This window comes from Vulpes lagopus, chromosome 10 (assembly GCF_018345385.1).
Source record: "Vulpes lagopus strain Blue_001 chromosome 10, ASM1834538v1, whole genome shotgun sequence".
NCBI lineage: Eukaryota > Metazoa > Chordata > Mammalia > Carnivora > Canidae > Vulpes > Vulpes lagopus.
Window position 1 is genome coordinate 89,504,461 of NC_054833.1, and position 14,194 is coordinate 89,518,654.

A 14,194-nucleotide genomic window follows, 5' to 3' on the forward strand; every position below is an offset into this window, starting at 1 on the left:
ACACAGAGAGAGGCAGAGACACAGGCAGAGGGAGAAGCAGGCTCCATGCAGGGAGCCCGACTTGGGACTCAATCCTAGGTCTCCAGGATCAGGCCCTGGGCTGAAGGCAGGTGCTAAACCTGCTGAGCCACCCAGGCTGCCCCCACCTTGACAGATTTAAAAGAATGAAAATCATACATCATCTACTCCCAGACCATAATGGAATTAAATAAGAATTAGTAACATAAAGATAGTTGGGAAAGCCCCAAATACTTGGAGATTAGACATTATACTTCTAAATAACACAAAGATCAGAGAAGAAATCTCAATAGAAATTTGAAAATATTCTGAACTAATGAAAATGAAAATACAGCTTATCAAAATGTGTGGAGTGCAGCTAAAGCCATACTTTGAGGGAAATTAAGAGCATGGAATGTATATATTAGAAAAGAAGATCTAAAATCAATAGTCTAGGGCAGCCCTGGTGGCACAGCGGTTTGGCGCCGCCTGCAGCCTTGGGTGTGATCCTGGAGACTCCGGATCAAGTCCCACATCTGGCTCCCTGCATGGAGCCTGCTTCCCCCTCTCCCTGTGTCTCTGCCTCTCTCTCTCTCTCTCTCTATGAATAAATAAATAAAATCTTAAAAAAAAAAAAAAGCAGAAATCAATGAAATTGAACACAGGACAAAAACAAAAAAAAAAATTAACAAAACCAAAGCTGGTTCTTTGAAAAGACTGATAAGCTTCTAACCAACATAACAAAGAGAGAGAAAGAGTGTGAGAAAACACAAATTACTAATATCAGAAATGAAAGAGGGGATATCATATCTACTAAAGAAACTGAATCAGTAATGAATAACCCCCCAAAATAGAAAACACCAGGCTCATATGGGTTCACTAATAAATTCTACCAAACATTTAAGAAAAAAATTGTATCAGTACCCCATAATCCCTTCCAGAAGACAGAAGCAGAAGGAATAGTTCCTAATTCATTCTATGAGGCCAGCATTACCCTAACACCAAAACCAAACAAAGATATTACATGAAAACTACAGACCGGGAATCCCTGGGTGGCTCAGTGGTTTGACGCCTGCCTTTGGCCCAGGGTATGATCCTGGAGTCCCCAGATCGAGTCCCACATCAGGCTCCCTGGACGGAGCCTGCTTCTCTCTCTGCCTGTGTCTCTGCCTCTCTCTCTGTGTCTCTCATGAATAAATAAATAAAAATCTTTAAAAAAAAAAACTACAGACCATATCTCTTATGGAAAAATCCCCAACAAAACATTAGCAAATCTAAACTAACAAGGTATAAAAAGAATTATACAGCATGACCAAGTCGGATTTGTATGTAGTATGTAAGGCTGGTTCAACATACAAAAATCAATTCACGTAACCCATCACATCAATAAGGAAAAGAAGAAAAACTACATAATCATATCAAAAGAGGGAGAAAAAGTCAGGTGCCTGGATGGTACAGCTTGTTGGGCAACCAACTCTTGGTTTCAGCTCAGGTCATGATCTCAGCCTTGACTTCAGGGTCATGATATCAAGCCCGGCGATGGGGTGATGGGGCAATGGGCTCCATGTTCAGCAGGGAGTCTCCTTGAGATTCTTTCCCTCTCCTTCTGTCTCTCCCCCCATCTCCCACTCACACTCTCTCTAATAAATAAATCTTAAAAAAAAAAAAAGATGGAGAAAAAGCACCTGACAAGGTCTGACACATCTTCTTGGAAAAACAAAAACAAAAACAAAAACCCAAACCTCCCAGCAAGCTAGGCATAAAAAGGAATTTCCTGGGGTGCCTGACTGGCTCACTGGACTCGGCAGAGCACAGGACTCCTGATCTCAGGGTCGTGAGTTCAAGGCCCAAGTTGGGTACAGAGCTTACTTAAAAATAAGATTAGGGCAGCCCAGATGGCTCAGTGGTTTAGCACTGCCTTCAGTGCAGGGCCTGATCCTGGAGATTCGGGATCGAGTCCCACGTCAGGCTCTCTGCATGGAGCCTGCTTCTCCCTCTGCTTGTATCTCTGCCTCTCTCTCTCTCTCATGAATAAATAAATAAAATCTTTAAAAAAAATAAAAATTTAAAAAATAAATAAAATTAAAATTAAAAAAAAAGAAAGAAAGGAATTTTTTCAACTTGGTAAGGAACATCTACAAAAAGCCTATAGCTAACATCATATTTAATGGTGAAAAACTTGAAGCTTTCTTGCAATAAGCAGGAACAAGACAGACATGCCTTATAACCACTGCTTTTCAACATTGTCCTGGGAATCCTACCTAATGAAATGAAACTAGAAAAGGAAATAAAAGGTCTACAGACTGGGGGGGATGAAATAAAACCATCTTCTGTTTTCAGATGATACATGATGATCTATGTAGAAAATCTGAAAGAATTAACAAAAAAAACTCCTGAAAATAATAAGTGATGATGGCAAGGCTGTAGGACAGACGGTTAATATGCAAAAATCAATCAATTTCCTACATATTAGCAGTAAGCAAACAGAACAGAATTTAAAACATATTACCATTTACATTAGCACCCCAAAAATGAAATGCTTGTGTAAAAATCTAACATATTTATGCATAAGATCTATATAAGGAAAAATCTAATCAAAGATATCAAAACAGAACCAAATAAATGGAGAGGTATCCCATGTTCACGGAGAAGACGACTCAATATTGTCAAGATGACAATTCTTTCCAACTTGATCTATAGATTCAATTCATTCCAATCAAAATCCAGCAAGTTATGCTGTATCAATAAGCTGAGTCTAAAATTTTTAAAGGGAGGCAAAAGAGCCAACTCAATACTGAAGAAGAACAAAGATTTATACAAAGCTACAGTAATCAACACAGTGCGATACTGGTGGAAGAAGAGATAAATAGATCAATGGAACAGAATAAATAAATGGAGAGCCTAGAAGTAGATCCACATATAGTCAGTCAACTGATCTTTAACAAAGGAGCAAAGGCAATACGATGGAACAAAATCCTTTCAACAAATGGTGCTAAAATAACTGGACATCCACATGAAAAAGGATGAAATCTAGACATAGACCTTACACCCTTCACAAAAATGAAATCCAAATAGATGTAGTAGACCTAAGTATGAAATGCAAAACTATAAAACTCCTGGAAAAATAAAAAAATAAAAAAATAAATAAAAAAAATAAATAAATAAAACTCCTGGAAGATAATGCAGGAGAAAACATAGATGACATGGTCATCTTGGACATGGTCATAACACAATCCATGAAAGAAAGAATTGATAATTGGACTACATTAAAATTTTAAAACTCTGCTCTGTAAAAAGTAATGTCAGGTGAATAACAACACAAGCCACCAACTAGGAGAAAATATTTGCAAAAGATTGATAAATGACTGCTGTCCAAAATACACAAACAACAAGAAAACAAACATATGGGATACCTGGGTGGCTCAGTGGTTGAGCATCTGCCTTTGGCTCAGGTCGTGATCCAGGGTCCTGGGACAGAGTCCCACATCGGGCTCCCCACAGGGAGCCTCCTTCTCCCTCTGCCTATGTCTCTGCCTCTCTCTGTGTGTATCTCTCATGAATAAATAAATAAAATCATTAAAAAACACCAAACACACAAACTCACAATAAGAAAACAGTATGAAAAAAAAAAAGTATGATTTTTTTTAAATGGGTAAAAGACCTGAACAGATACCTCATTAAAGATATACAGACAGAAAGCATATAAAAACATGTTCAACATCATATGTCATTCGGGGGGATCCCTGGGTGGCGCAGCGGTTTGGCGCCTGCCTTTGGCTCAGGGCGCGATCCTGGAGACCCGGGATCGAATCCCACATCAGGCTCCCGGTGCATGGAGCCTGCTTCTCCCTCCGCCTGTGTCTCTGCCTCTCTCTCTCTCTCTCTGTGACTATCATAAATAAATAAAGAAAAAAATTAAAAAAAAAAAAAAAAAAAAGCCATGGGATCATATGTCATTCGGGAATTATAAATTAAAACAACAATACCACTACACACCTATTAGAATTGCCAAAATCCAAAACACTGATAACACCAAATGCTGGGGAGGATGTGGAGCATAAGGAACTCTCACTCGTTGCTGGTGGGAATACAAAATGGTACAGACACTTTGAAAGACAGTTTGGCAAGTTGCTTACAAAACCAATCATACTCTTAACATATGATCCAGCAGTCACACCCTTTGGTATTTACTCAAACGAGTAGAAAACTTATGTCCACACAAAAACCTGCACATGGATGTTGACAGCAATTTTTTTCATAATTGCCCAAACTTGGGAGCAACCAAGCTGTCCGTTAGTAGGTGAATGGATAAACTGTACTTCATCCAGATAAGGATTACTTAGCACTTAAAAAAAGAAGAAGAAGAAGAAGAAGAAGAGCTGCCAAGCCATGAAAAGACGAGGAGGAACTTTATGTGCATTACTAAGTGAAAGAAGCCAATCTGAAAAGGCTGCACACTGTGTGATTCCAACTCTGTGACATTCTAGAAAATGTTAAAACTATGGAGACAGTGAAAGATCAGTGGCTGATGAGGTGGCGGGGGGTGGGGGTGGAGAAGGGAATGAACAGGTGGAGTGCAGAGGATTTTCAGGGCAGTGACACTATTCAATATGATTCTACAGTGGTGAATACATATCATCAGACATTTGTCAAAACCCACAGAACATACAACACCAAGAATAAACCCTAATGTAAACTATGGATCTGGATGATAATGATGTTGTCAGTGTGGGTTCTTTTACTGTAATACATATAACACTATGGTGCAAGGCGTCAATAGTGGGGGACGTTGTACAAATGTGGCGAACGCGGCATATGAAAACTCCCTGCACTTTCCACTCAATTTTGCCCTGAACACTGCTCTTCAAAAAAAAAAGTTTAATTTAAATCTGACAATGCAGGCTGCCCACCCTTCCCCCAAAATGAAAAGAGCTCCCTGATTAGATGAATTCCAGCAGAGACTAGCTAATGATGCCAGTCCTCATTGTAGAGAAGAATCACATGCCAGGAATTGCTGTCAACTCTGACACTGTGATTTGGGAATAGTGTGCAAACTTCTGGGACATGTGCACAAACAAGTACTACAAAATTGAAAATGATGTAACTTTAATACAATGCACTTTCTCCAGAATTTTTTTTTTAAACTTTTTTTTTTTTTAAATTTATTTATGATAGTCACAGAGAGAGAGAGAGGCAGAGACACAGGCAGAGGGATATGCAGGCTCCATGCACCGGGAGCCCGATGTGGGATTCGATCCCGGGTCTCCAGGATCGCGCCCTGGGCCAAAGGCAGGCGCCAAACCGCTGCGCCACCCAGGGATCCCTTTCTCCAGAATTTTTAAAACCCCAACCCAATTTCATAATCATTCCTGACTCAACTGCACATGAAAGGTTCCTAACTAGTCACTCAGCTTTATGCTTTCTGAATATTCTTTGTTACAGAGAAAAATGAGATTAAAGACTCTAGATGGGGCTTATGTATTACTGCTTTTCATAGTATGAGCTATAAAACATCATACTGACAATAGTAACCACTAAACTCATCTCCTCTTCAGTAAAATGGGCTGATTGAGCTAAATTAATGGTAAAATCCTCTCCATTTCTAGAATTCTAGCCATATAATTCAGAAACCGATTTTTTTTAGATAGATTAGCAGATTTTTAGGTTCCCAGTTTTCTTTTCTAAGATTTTAGTTATTTATTCATGAGAGACAGAGAGAGAGAGAGAAGCAGAGACACAGGCAAAGGGAGAAGCAGGCTCCGTGTAGGGAGCCCAATGTGGGACTCAATTCTGGGACTCCAGGATCATGCCCTGAACCAAAGGCAGCTGCTTAACCACTGAGCCACTCAGGTGTCCCTAGGATTCCAGTTTTAAAAAGTACCTGAAGTTAGAATGCAATAATAATATGCAAGTAACCAGAGATTACTTAACTGGGAAAACTAAGTTGTCAGGTTTTAAAAGGAAAGGACTGGCTGGGGCTGGGGCGCCTGGCTGGCTCAGTTGGTTAAGTGTCTTGACTCTTGGTTTCACACTCAGGTTGTGATCTCAGGGTTGTGAGGTCGAGCCCCACATTGGGTTGAGAGTTTACTTAAATATAAAATCTTTTTTAGGGATCCCTGGGTGGCGCAGCGGTTTGGCGCCTGCCTTTGGCCCAGGGCACGATCCTGGAGACTCGGGATCGAATCCCACGTCAGGCTCCCGGTCCATGGAGCCTGCTTCTCCCTCTGGCTGTGTCTCTGCCTCTCTCTCACTGTGTGCCTATCATAAATAAATAAAATAAATTAAAAAAAAAAAATAAATAAAAAATAAAATAAAATCTTTTTTAAAAGTTAAAGTAAATGTCTTTATCATAAAAGAGGGAAAAGGATTATATGACCTTTCAAGAGGAAACTGGACTTATGGAATGTAGTCCCACCAAGAACTAGATCACTGGTAACCAAGAGTCCTCCCAAAACAACCCATCAACCATTCCCCACCAAGACAAACAGGACAAGTACTTATGCATAACTTACTCAATTCTGAGAAAACTCCAAAAGATTTTTTAGGAAAAGAAAGCAAATAGCACTAGAGAATTCCTCTTTGCAGTAGTTATTAAAAGCATTTTTTACAATGAAATCAGCCATTTAAAGGTCTTAAAGGGCTATCTTATGAGGAAAAACAAAGATGGTAATCTTTTCCAAGTATTGAACTTTAAAAAAAAAAAAAGCTTGATTTTTTCTAGATCTCATTCTAAAAATACTAATTAAGTGTATACTCCCAAAGAAAAAGCCCCCCAAAATCTGATGATAGTATCTTTCTCTACTTGTTCACCTATTCTTGCCTTTTCCCTCATTAAAAATTTGTCCTGTAGTAAAATTAAAAAGAAAACCAAAGTGATAAACCACGGCACACAAGATCCTGATTCCTCACACAGAGGGTATTGATGGCCTACCGGTAGCAGCCCCTCATTGGAGAACGTGCTGCCCATATTACATTACAGGCAAATCCATACCTGGGGACCAGAACCACAACATCTTCTACAATCAAGAAAGCAAATGACCATGTAAATAAGAAAGAAATACTCTGGATTATAGGAATCTGCTGAATTAACTCTAATTTCTCTTTTTTTAAAGCATATTCTTTGCAAGCTTTGCTTTCTACTTCCTCTATTATTTAGAAGCAAATTACAGGTGACATATCCCTCAACTGTATTTTGACATCAACCACCATTATTAGACTATGGTCAATCTGAGAACTGCTGGGGTCCCCAAGACTCTTTCAGGAGGACCACAAAGCCGCCCTTCTCCAGCTGCTTATTTGTGTGAGGCTAAATTTTCCTCCCCTACTTCAACCAAACAACAGATAGCAAGGAGTTGACTGGGGAATCTGGCTGACTTCTCTTAAACCCACATTAAAGAGATTAGCAAAAAGGTAAAACAATACCAGTCTTCTTACGAAATTGCTTTTGGGGCAGCCCAGGTGGCTCAGCAGCCTTCAGCCCGGGACATGATCCTGGAGACTCAGGATCGAGTCCCACGTCAGGCTCTCCTGCATGGAGCCTGCTTCTCCCTCTGCCTGTGTTTCTCATGAATAAATAAATAAAATCTTTATAAATAAATAAATTGCTTTTTGTTCTGGAAAATACAGTATGTTTTGTTAAAAATGTAAGGTTACCCAACTATATTTCAATTTAAATATAGTAAATAATGTTATCATTTAATGGGTTTATCATTGCTATTTTAAATAAATTAATAAATATTTTAATAAGGTCTCAGTTTTATTTCTAAGAATAAATGTTGATCAATATAACCCACATAAACACAACCTTTTTGAGGTTGTTAATAATTTTTGAGGGCAGCCCCGGTGGCGCAGCGGTTTAGTGCTGCCTGCAGCCCAGGGCGTGATCCTGGAGACCCAGGATCAAGTCCCACGTCAGGCTCTCTGCATGGAGCCTGCTTTTCCCTCTGCCTGTGTCTCTGCATCTCTCTCTCTCTCTCTCTCTCTGCATCTCTATGAATAAATAAATAAAAACTTTAAAAAAATAATTTTTGAGAGCACAGAGGTTTCTGAGACCAAAGAGCTTGGAACCCTATAGGATTAAATAGAACCTACTACATACATCCCTCTAATGGATACACCCACCATACCCAGACAAATGTTTAATAAATGACATGAGGTTATGAAACAACTAGTAAAAATGAACTTGTTTTGTTTAAAACTTTTGACTACATAGATACATTTTTACAAGGGAGATATACACAAAGGGGAGACTAGTGATCTCAAAGAGACAGTATTTTAGGTCATTTTAACCTATTCTTTTTGTACAAAATCATATTTTTTTTTCCTACAGTATGGAGGTGACAGCATTTCCCAAACTGCTCTATGGTATACAAATAGTTTCATGAAAGGCTCCACCATCGTTAGCTAGATGAATGTGGATTACATTCCGCCACTCTCCACCCCCAGCAATTCAACACAGTCCGCTAAAGGTCTGAGACGTCCTGCAGCACTGACCCCATTTCCCAAACTTAGGTAACCAACACATCCCTTTTAACAAGTAACACCTATACACATAACATCCTTAGGGAAAGACTACCTCAGAGATCATCCTAAACAAAGATTTGAAGAGGGGGCCTGCAGGCACCCTTTTTCATTACTGTTAGAAGTCACCAGGTCACTACTATTTAGAATGGATGACCTCCAGTAAATAACATGTACACATCCAATCAAAAGTACTTGGGCCTGGGATGCCTGGCTGGCTCAGTGGTTAAGCGCCTGTGATCCTGGAGTCCTGGAATCAAGTCCCATGTCAGGCTCCCTGCATGGAGCCTGCCTCTCTCTTTGTGTTCTCATGAATAAATAAATAGAACCTTTAAAAAAAAAAAAAAGAATACTTAGGGCTTGGAGCACCTGGTCGGCTCAGTGGTTGAGCCTCTGCCTTTGACTCAGGTCATAATCCTGAGGTCTTGGGATTGAGTCCCCATCAGGCTCCCTGCAGGGAGCCTGCTTCTCCCTCTGCCTATGTCTCTGCCTCTCTCTCTGCCTCTCATAAATAAATAAATAAATAAATAAATAAATAAATAAATAAAATATTTTTTAAAAGCCTGCAGGGAGTAAATTTAATTCGTATATATTCTGGAACTTGGACAATTCAAGGAATGGTCAAAAAAGTTTTTTTAGAATTTATTTATTCATGAGAGACACACACACACAGAGGCAGAGACACAGGCAGAGGGAGAAGCAGGCTCCATACAGGGAGCCCAATGCGGGGCTGGATCCCGGGTCTCCAGGATCAGGCCCTGGGCTGAAGGCGATGCTGAACCACTGGGCCACAGGGGCCGCCCCGAGGAATGATCAATTCTTTTTTTTTTTTGGAATGATCAATTCTTAAGTAAAATTTTCTTTGATGGAAAACATAACCTGACCATAAGTCATTCCTTTAAATGATGCATATTGGTAAGCATCCTCTGAAAGGGGAAACCTGCACACACAGGCAGTTCTCGGAGCGTGCACCAGACACTCGGCTGTTGGCAGAAAGCCCACTGCACCCACTGTGCCGCTCCCCCTTCTGCCCCCCCACCCCATCAGCCACCCTTGCAGTGCTCCCACCTGGTCACCAGGGGGCGTGCTGGCCCACATCTTTCCTCTTCCGCATCCTTCCTCTTCAAGATCACAACGTACAGGTCACAATTCCCTCCTGCCCCTCTCACAGGCCAGGTCACTTGGAAGTCACCCCACTTCTGTCCAGGTGTGAGCCAAGAGTGACTGATCACGGCTGATGTTCCCAATGAAATCTTTTCTTTTTTAAGATTTTATTCATTTTTTTTCAAAGATTTTTTATTTATTCATAGAGACACAGCTAGAGAGAGGCAGAGACACAGGCAGAGGGAGAAGCAGGCACCATGCAGGGAGCCCGATGTGGGACTCGATCCAGGGTCCCCAGGATCACGCCCTGGGCTGCAGGCAGCGCTAAACCGCTGAGCCAACCGGGCTGCCCTGATGAAATCTCTTAAAGCCACTTTACTACTTCAAGACCAACTTTCCACATTTTAACAAGCACTTCATTGCTGGTTTATAAAATTAATACTGTAATGATGTATGTGCTGTGTTTAACTACAAATTTGCCTGGTTTCCACTTGTGTTATGGGTTAAATCAGTCTTGACGATCACTTTTAGAACTTAAACGGTTTATAACATTGTTTCCAGGAAAACTGCAATTTGAGATCTACCTTGAATTCCTAATAGGTGGATACAGACTGCCTTTTCAGGTCATCAGGGCATCAGAAATGGGCCCCAGGAAACAACACATCAAGTCCAAGCTAGGTTAGCAGCTGCACTAGGAGACTGCACAGAACGGAGGTAGTCAAGGAGCTTTTGCGTGGGGTGAGTTCACCGTGCCCAGGCCATTGAATGTGAGAATACAAGAATAGAAGACTAAAACATACCACAGCATTCAGGAGAAAAGCTCTCGATCTGACCAGATCTGAGCATGGACTGACTTTCCATATCCACTGCTGAGAGTCCTGGGGTTCTATTGCTGCCCACTGTACCAACCTGCCTCAGTCTGCCTGTCTCTACTTAAAATTCCAAAAGATAAGAAGGTACAGTCAGGACTGCTCTGTTCCAAGTCAAGGCTTTTGCCCCAAATCCCTATCTGTTCTCCTACACCACTGACCTGAGCTTCCAGATAAAACAGAAACTTCAGGAAACCCATCTAATATTCTTCCTTCAGGCCTAAACCACCAAAGCCTGGTCGGAGTGGCCCGTATTTGCTTTCTCACTGCTTCTGGTTTCATTCTGTCCATCAGCACTGAGAACCACATAAACACACACTTAATAGGAAAAGAAAAAATGCAACAAATACATACTTGTCTTATGCATTACTTTTTTAAAGTAGTGGTAAAAATCTCAAACCTTTCAAGAATACTCAAAACAATTCTAGGGCAGCCCTGGTGGCCAAGCGGTTTAGCACTGCCTTCAGCCCGGGGTGTGATCCTGGAGACCCCGGATCGAGTCCCCCATCGGGCTCCCTGCATGGAGCCTGTTTCTCCCTCTGCCCGTGTCTCTGCCTCTCTGTCACTCTCTCTCTCATGAATAAATAAATAAAATCTTTAAAAAAAAATTCTAGAAAAAGTGGGGTTAATAAATTTTATCAACTGAATAAGCAAATATTTACTAATCACTGGCATTTATAAACTTTCTAAAACATTTCATCAATCAAACAAATACTAATGTTGCAGTTGTTATTATTAATTAAAGTTGCCATCAGGGGGAAGGGGAGACTATGTTATGAAAATATCCCACTGGTTACAAGTTCTTCCAGTAAGAAAAGGTTTAAAAATGACCAATTTCAAGCAGCTCGGGTGGCTCAGTGGTTTAGCGCCGCCTTCAGCCCAGGGCCTGATACTGGAGATCCAGGATCGAGTCCCATGTTAGGCTCCCTGCATGAAGCCCGCTTCTCCCTCTGCCTGTGTCTCTGCCTCTGTCTCTCATGAATAAATAAATAAATCTTTGAAAAATAAGTAAATAAATAAGGTCAATTTCATATAAAAAAGCATTTAAGTCCTTTTCTATTCTGGGCTTTGAATGTTTAGAAGATGCTTATTAGCTGCTCCTCTTAATTAAGCATGAGAAAGTTTCTTACACTTGGGCATGGACTTTTTAAACCCTTGCCAAATGAAAATGCTTCATTCAGGAACCATGGCCAGGTATTAATGGATATCTTACAAAAACTCAGAAGCAAGCTCAAAACATTGCCAATTCAGGGCTTTATAATACAGATGGGATTATCAAGATACCCTATCATTATCACGGCACAGGTAACTGATGTGTTCCCATACTGAGAATGGCCACTGCCCACCTTTCAATCCCTGCACTCCAGCCTGAGTAAAGCCTAGGAAAAAATTTCAATTCAAGCCAGTGAATTTTGCTACTTACCAACTACTCTGATAAACGTTTGAAAAGCGTGGCAAAAAAAATTAGGGATTATCCAAGAATTTTAATTATTTTTGTTGTCTTCATTACTGATTCCATAAGTAATAGGAAACCAGCATGAATTAGTCAAGGCATTTTAAAAGTAAATATAATCTGCTGATGCAAAGGCTATAAGCCCCCAAATCAAAAGTGACCCTATTCCTCAATTAGCTTCTACCTCTGATTTGCTGGCACTATTATTGTGAGCTGAGTATACTCTGTCCTTTGCTTGGTGCTAAGGAGAGAAGAGTATTCACCCCCTACCCTAAGGCCACCAGAAAATAGCAGTCTTGCTATGAGGAGGGGAGCACCAGGGGAAGGTGTCACTGAGGAGGGGGCATCAGCTGGTTCATCTGAACAAGTCCAGAGGACCAAAGGCCCTGGTGAAAATCCCAGAGCCAAGTCTGCATTCCAACTATTAATATCCTACCATCAGGGTAAGTCTATCAATATTCAAGACAATTTTCTAGGTCTTTTGGGCCCCATGCTTGGTGTAGTACTCTTTGTCATCTTGAAATTATTAATAATTTTTGAGCAAAGGGGCCTGCACTTTTTGTCATTGTTGTTGTTTTTTAAGATTTTATTTATTTATTCATGAGAGGCAGAGAGAGAGGCAGAGACACAGAGACACAGGCAAAGGGAAAAGCAGGCTCCATGCAAGAAGCCCAATGCGGGACTCGATCCCAGGACTCCAGGATCACGCCCTGCCCCGAAGGCGGGCGCTAAACCGCTGAGCCACCCAGGGATCCCCGGGGCCAGCATTTTAATTTTGCACTTGGCCTCACATATTATCCAGCTGGTCCTCACAATATTCATTAACTACATCTGAAATGGGATCCCTGGGTGGCGCAGCGGTTTGGCGCCTGCCTTTGGCCCAGGGCGCGATCCTGGAGACCCGGGATCGAATCCCACATCAGGCTCCGGTGCATGGAGCCTGCTTCTCCCTCCGCCTGTGTCTCTGCCTCTCTCTCTCTCTCTGTGACTATCATAAATAAATAAATAATTTAAAAAAAAATTAAAAAAAAAAACTACATCTGAAATATGTAAAATTAAATGTGACTGAATTCTGAATTTCAGATGGAATAAATCATGTTCTTTAAAAGCCACTTAATAGACAACTTTATACAAATGATTCTCAAGTTTTACATATCTTCAATTTAAGTTTATGATGACTGATTTTTTTCTTGGGGATTCTTAATATTAAAGTACTGTATTATATAAGAAAAAAATTATAACTATTAGGAAGAGCTCCAAATAAATGTCTTTGTTACACTTTAAGGCCTTAAACAAAGATGACTTTCATATTTACTGAGTTTAAAATTCACTTTGTATCTAAAAGACATACATTTCTATGTTTTATACTATGATTAAAAATTGGGTAAATAACAAATAGTTACTTAAAGAATAAAATCAAAGAACCAGACAAAAGAATTCACTTTAACAAAGCACACTTTTTAGCCAATTAGAAGGGAAAAAAATGTAATGAAGAAACATCATATTCCAAACTAGTTGTTTAAGAAGTCTAGGATTCCGGGGGCACCGAAACCAAGTTAAGTGTTGGACTCTTGGTTTCGGCTCAGGTCCTGATCTCAGGTCGTGAGACAGAGCCCCTTGTGGGGCTCCACACTTAGCAAGGAGTCTGCTTGTCCCCCTCTCTGTGTTCCTCCCCCTGTTCTCTATCTGGAATAAATAATTAAAATCTTAAAAAAAAAGGAAAAGAATTCTAACATTTCGTCCAGTTCCTTTCTAAAAGTTAAACCCTGCCCCTGGAACCTGGAGGTTCACTCTGCTTATCCCCTAACCACAGAGTCCGCACCTTATGAGCTCATTTCTCATCACAGCCAGAAATCAGAGCCTGGGGCTCAGCCACTCTTAAAATGAGAGTGGTAAAAACAAAAGAGCTGCAGGACTAGATGCGGCAAAGATCTAAAGGACTGGTAAGCTTCAGACCTAAGGTAAGCCAACCCAAGTCTCAATGTTTTTCAGAAAAGCATTGCTTTTTGTGCTAGCAGGTGCCCAGGCTGAATGATCAAATGTCAGCGAAGTGTGAAGAAACATCTGTTTTTACAGGAAGGGCTACTTGCATAGAGGGCAGGCCTTTCAACACTGAAAATGATACAGGAGAGGATGGTGGAAGAAGCTGGTTGGATGAAACGCCAGTTTATCCCTAGAGCAGGAAAACATCAGCAACTTAAAACCCTTGAAAGAAAACATAGACAACTGTGAAATATGTATCTGATTAGAA

At 40.6% G+C, this 14,194-nt stretch overlaps 1 protein-coding gene across 4 annotated transcripts in view; it reads right to left on the reverse strand.

The window, feature by feature from the left end:
* CLSTN1 (calsyntenin 1) overlaps positions 1-14,194 on the reverse strand; it is an 81,541-nt gene that overhangs the window by 61,143 nt on the left and 6,204 nt on the right. The window lies entirely within an intron of this gene.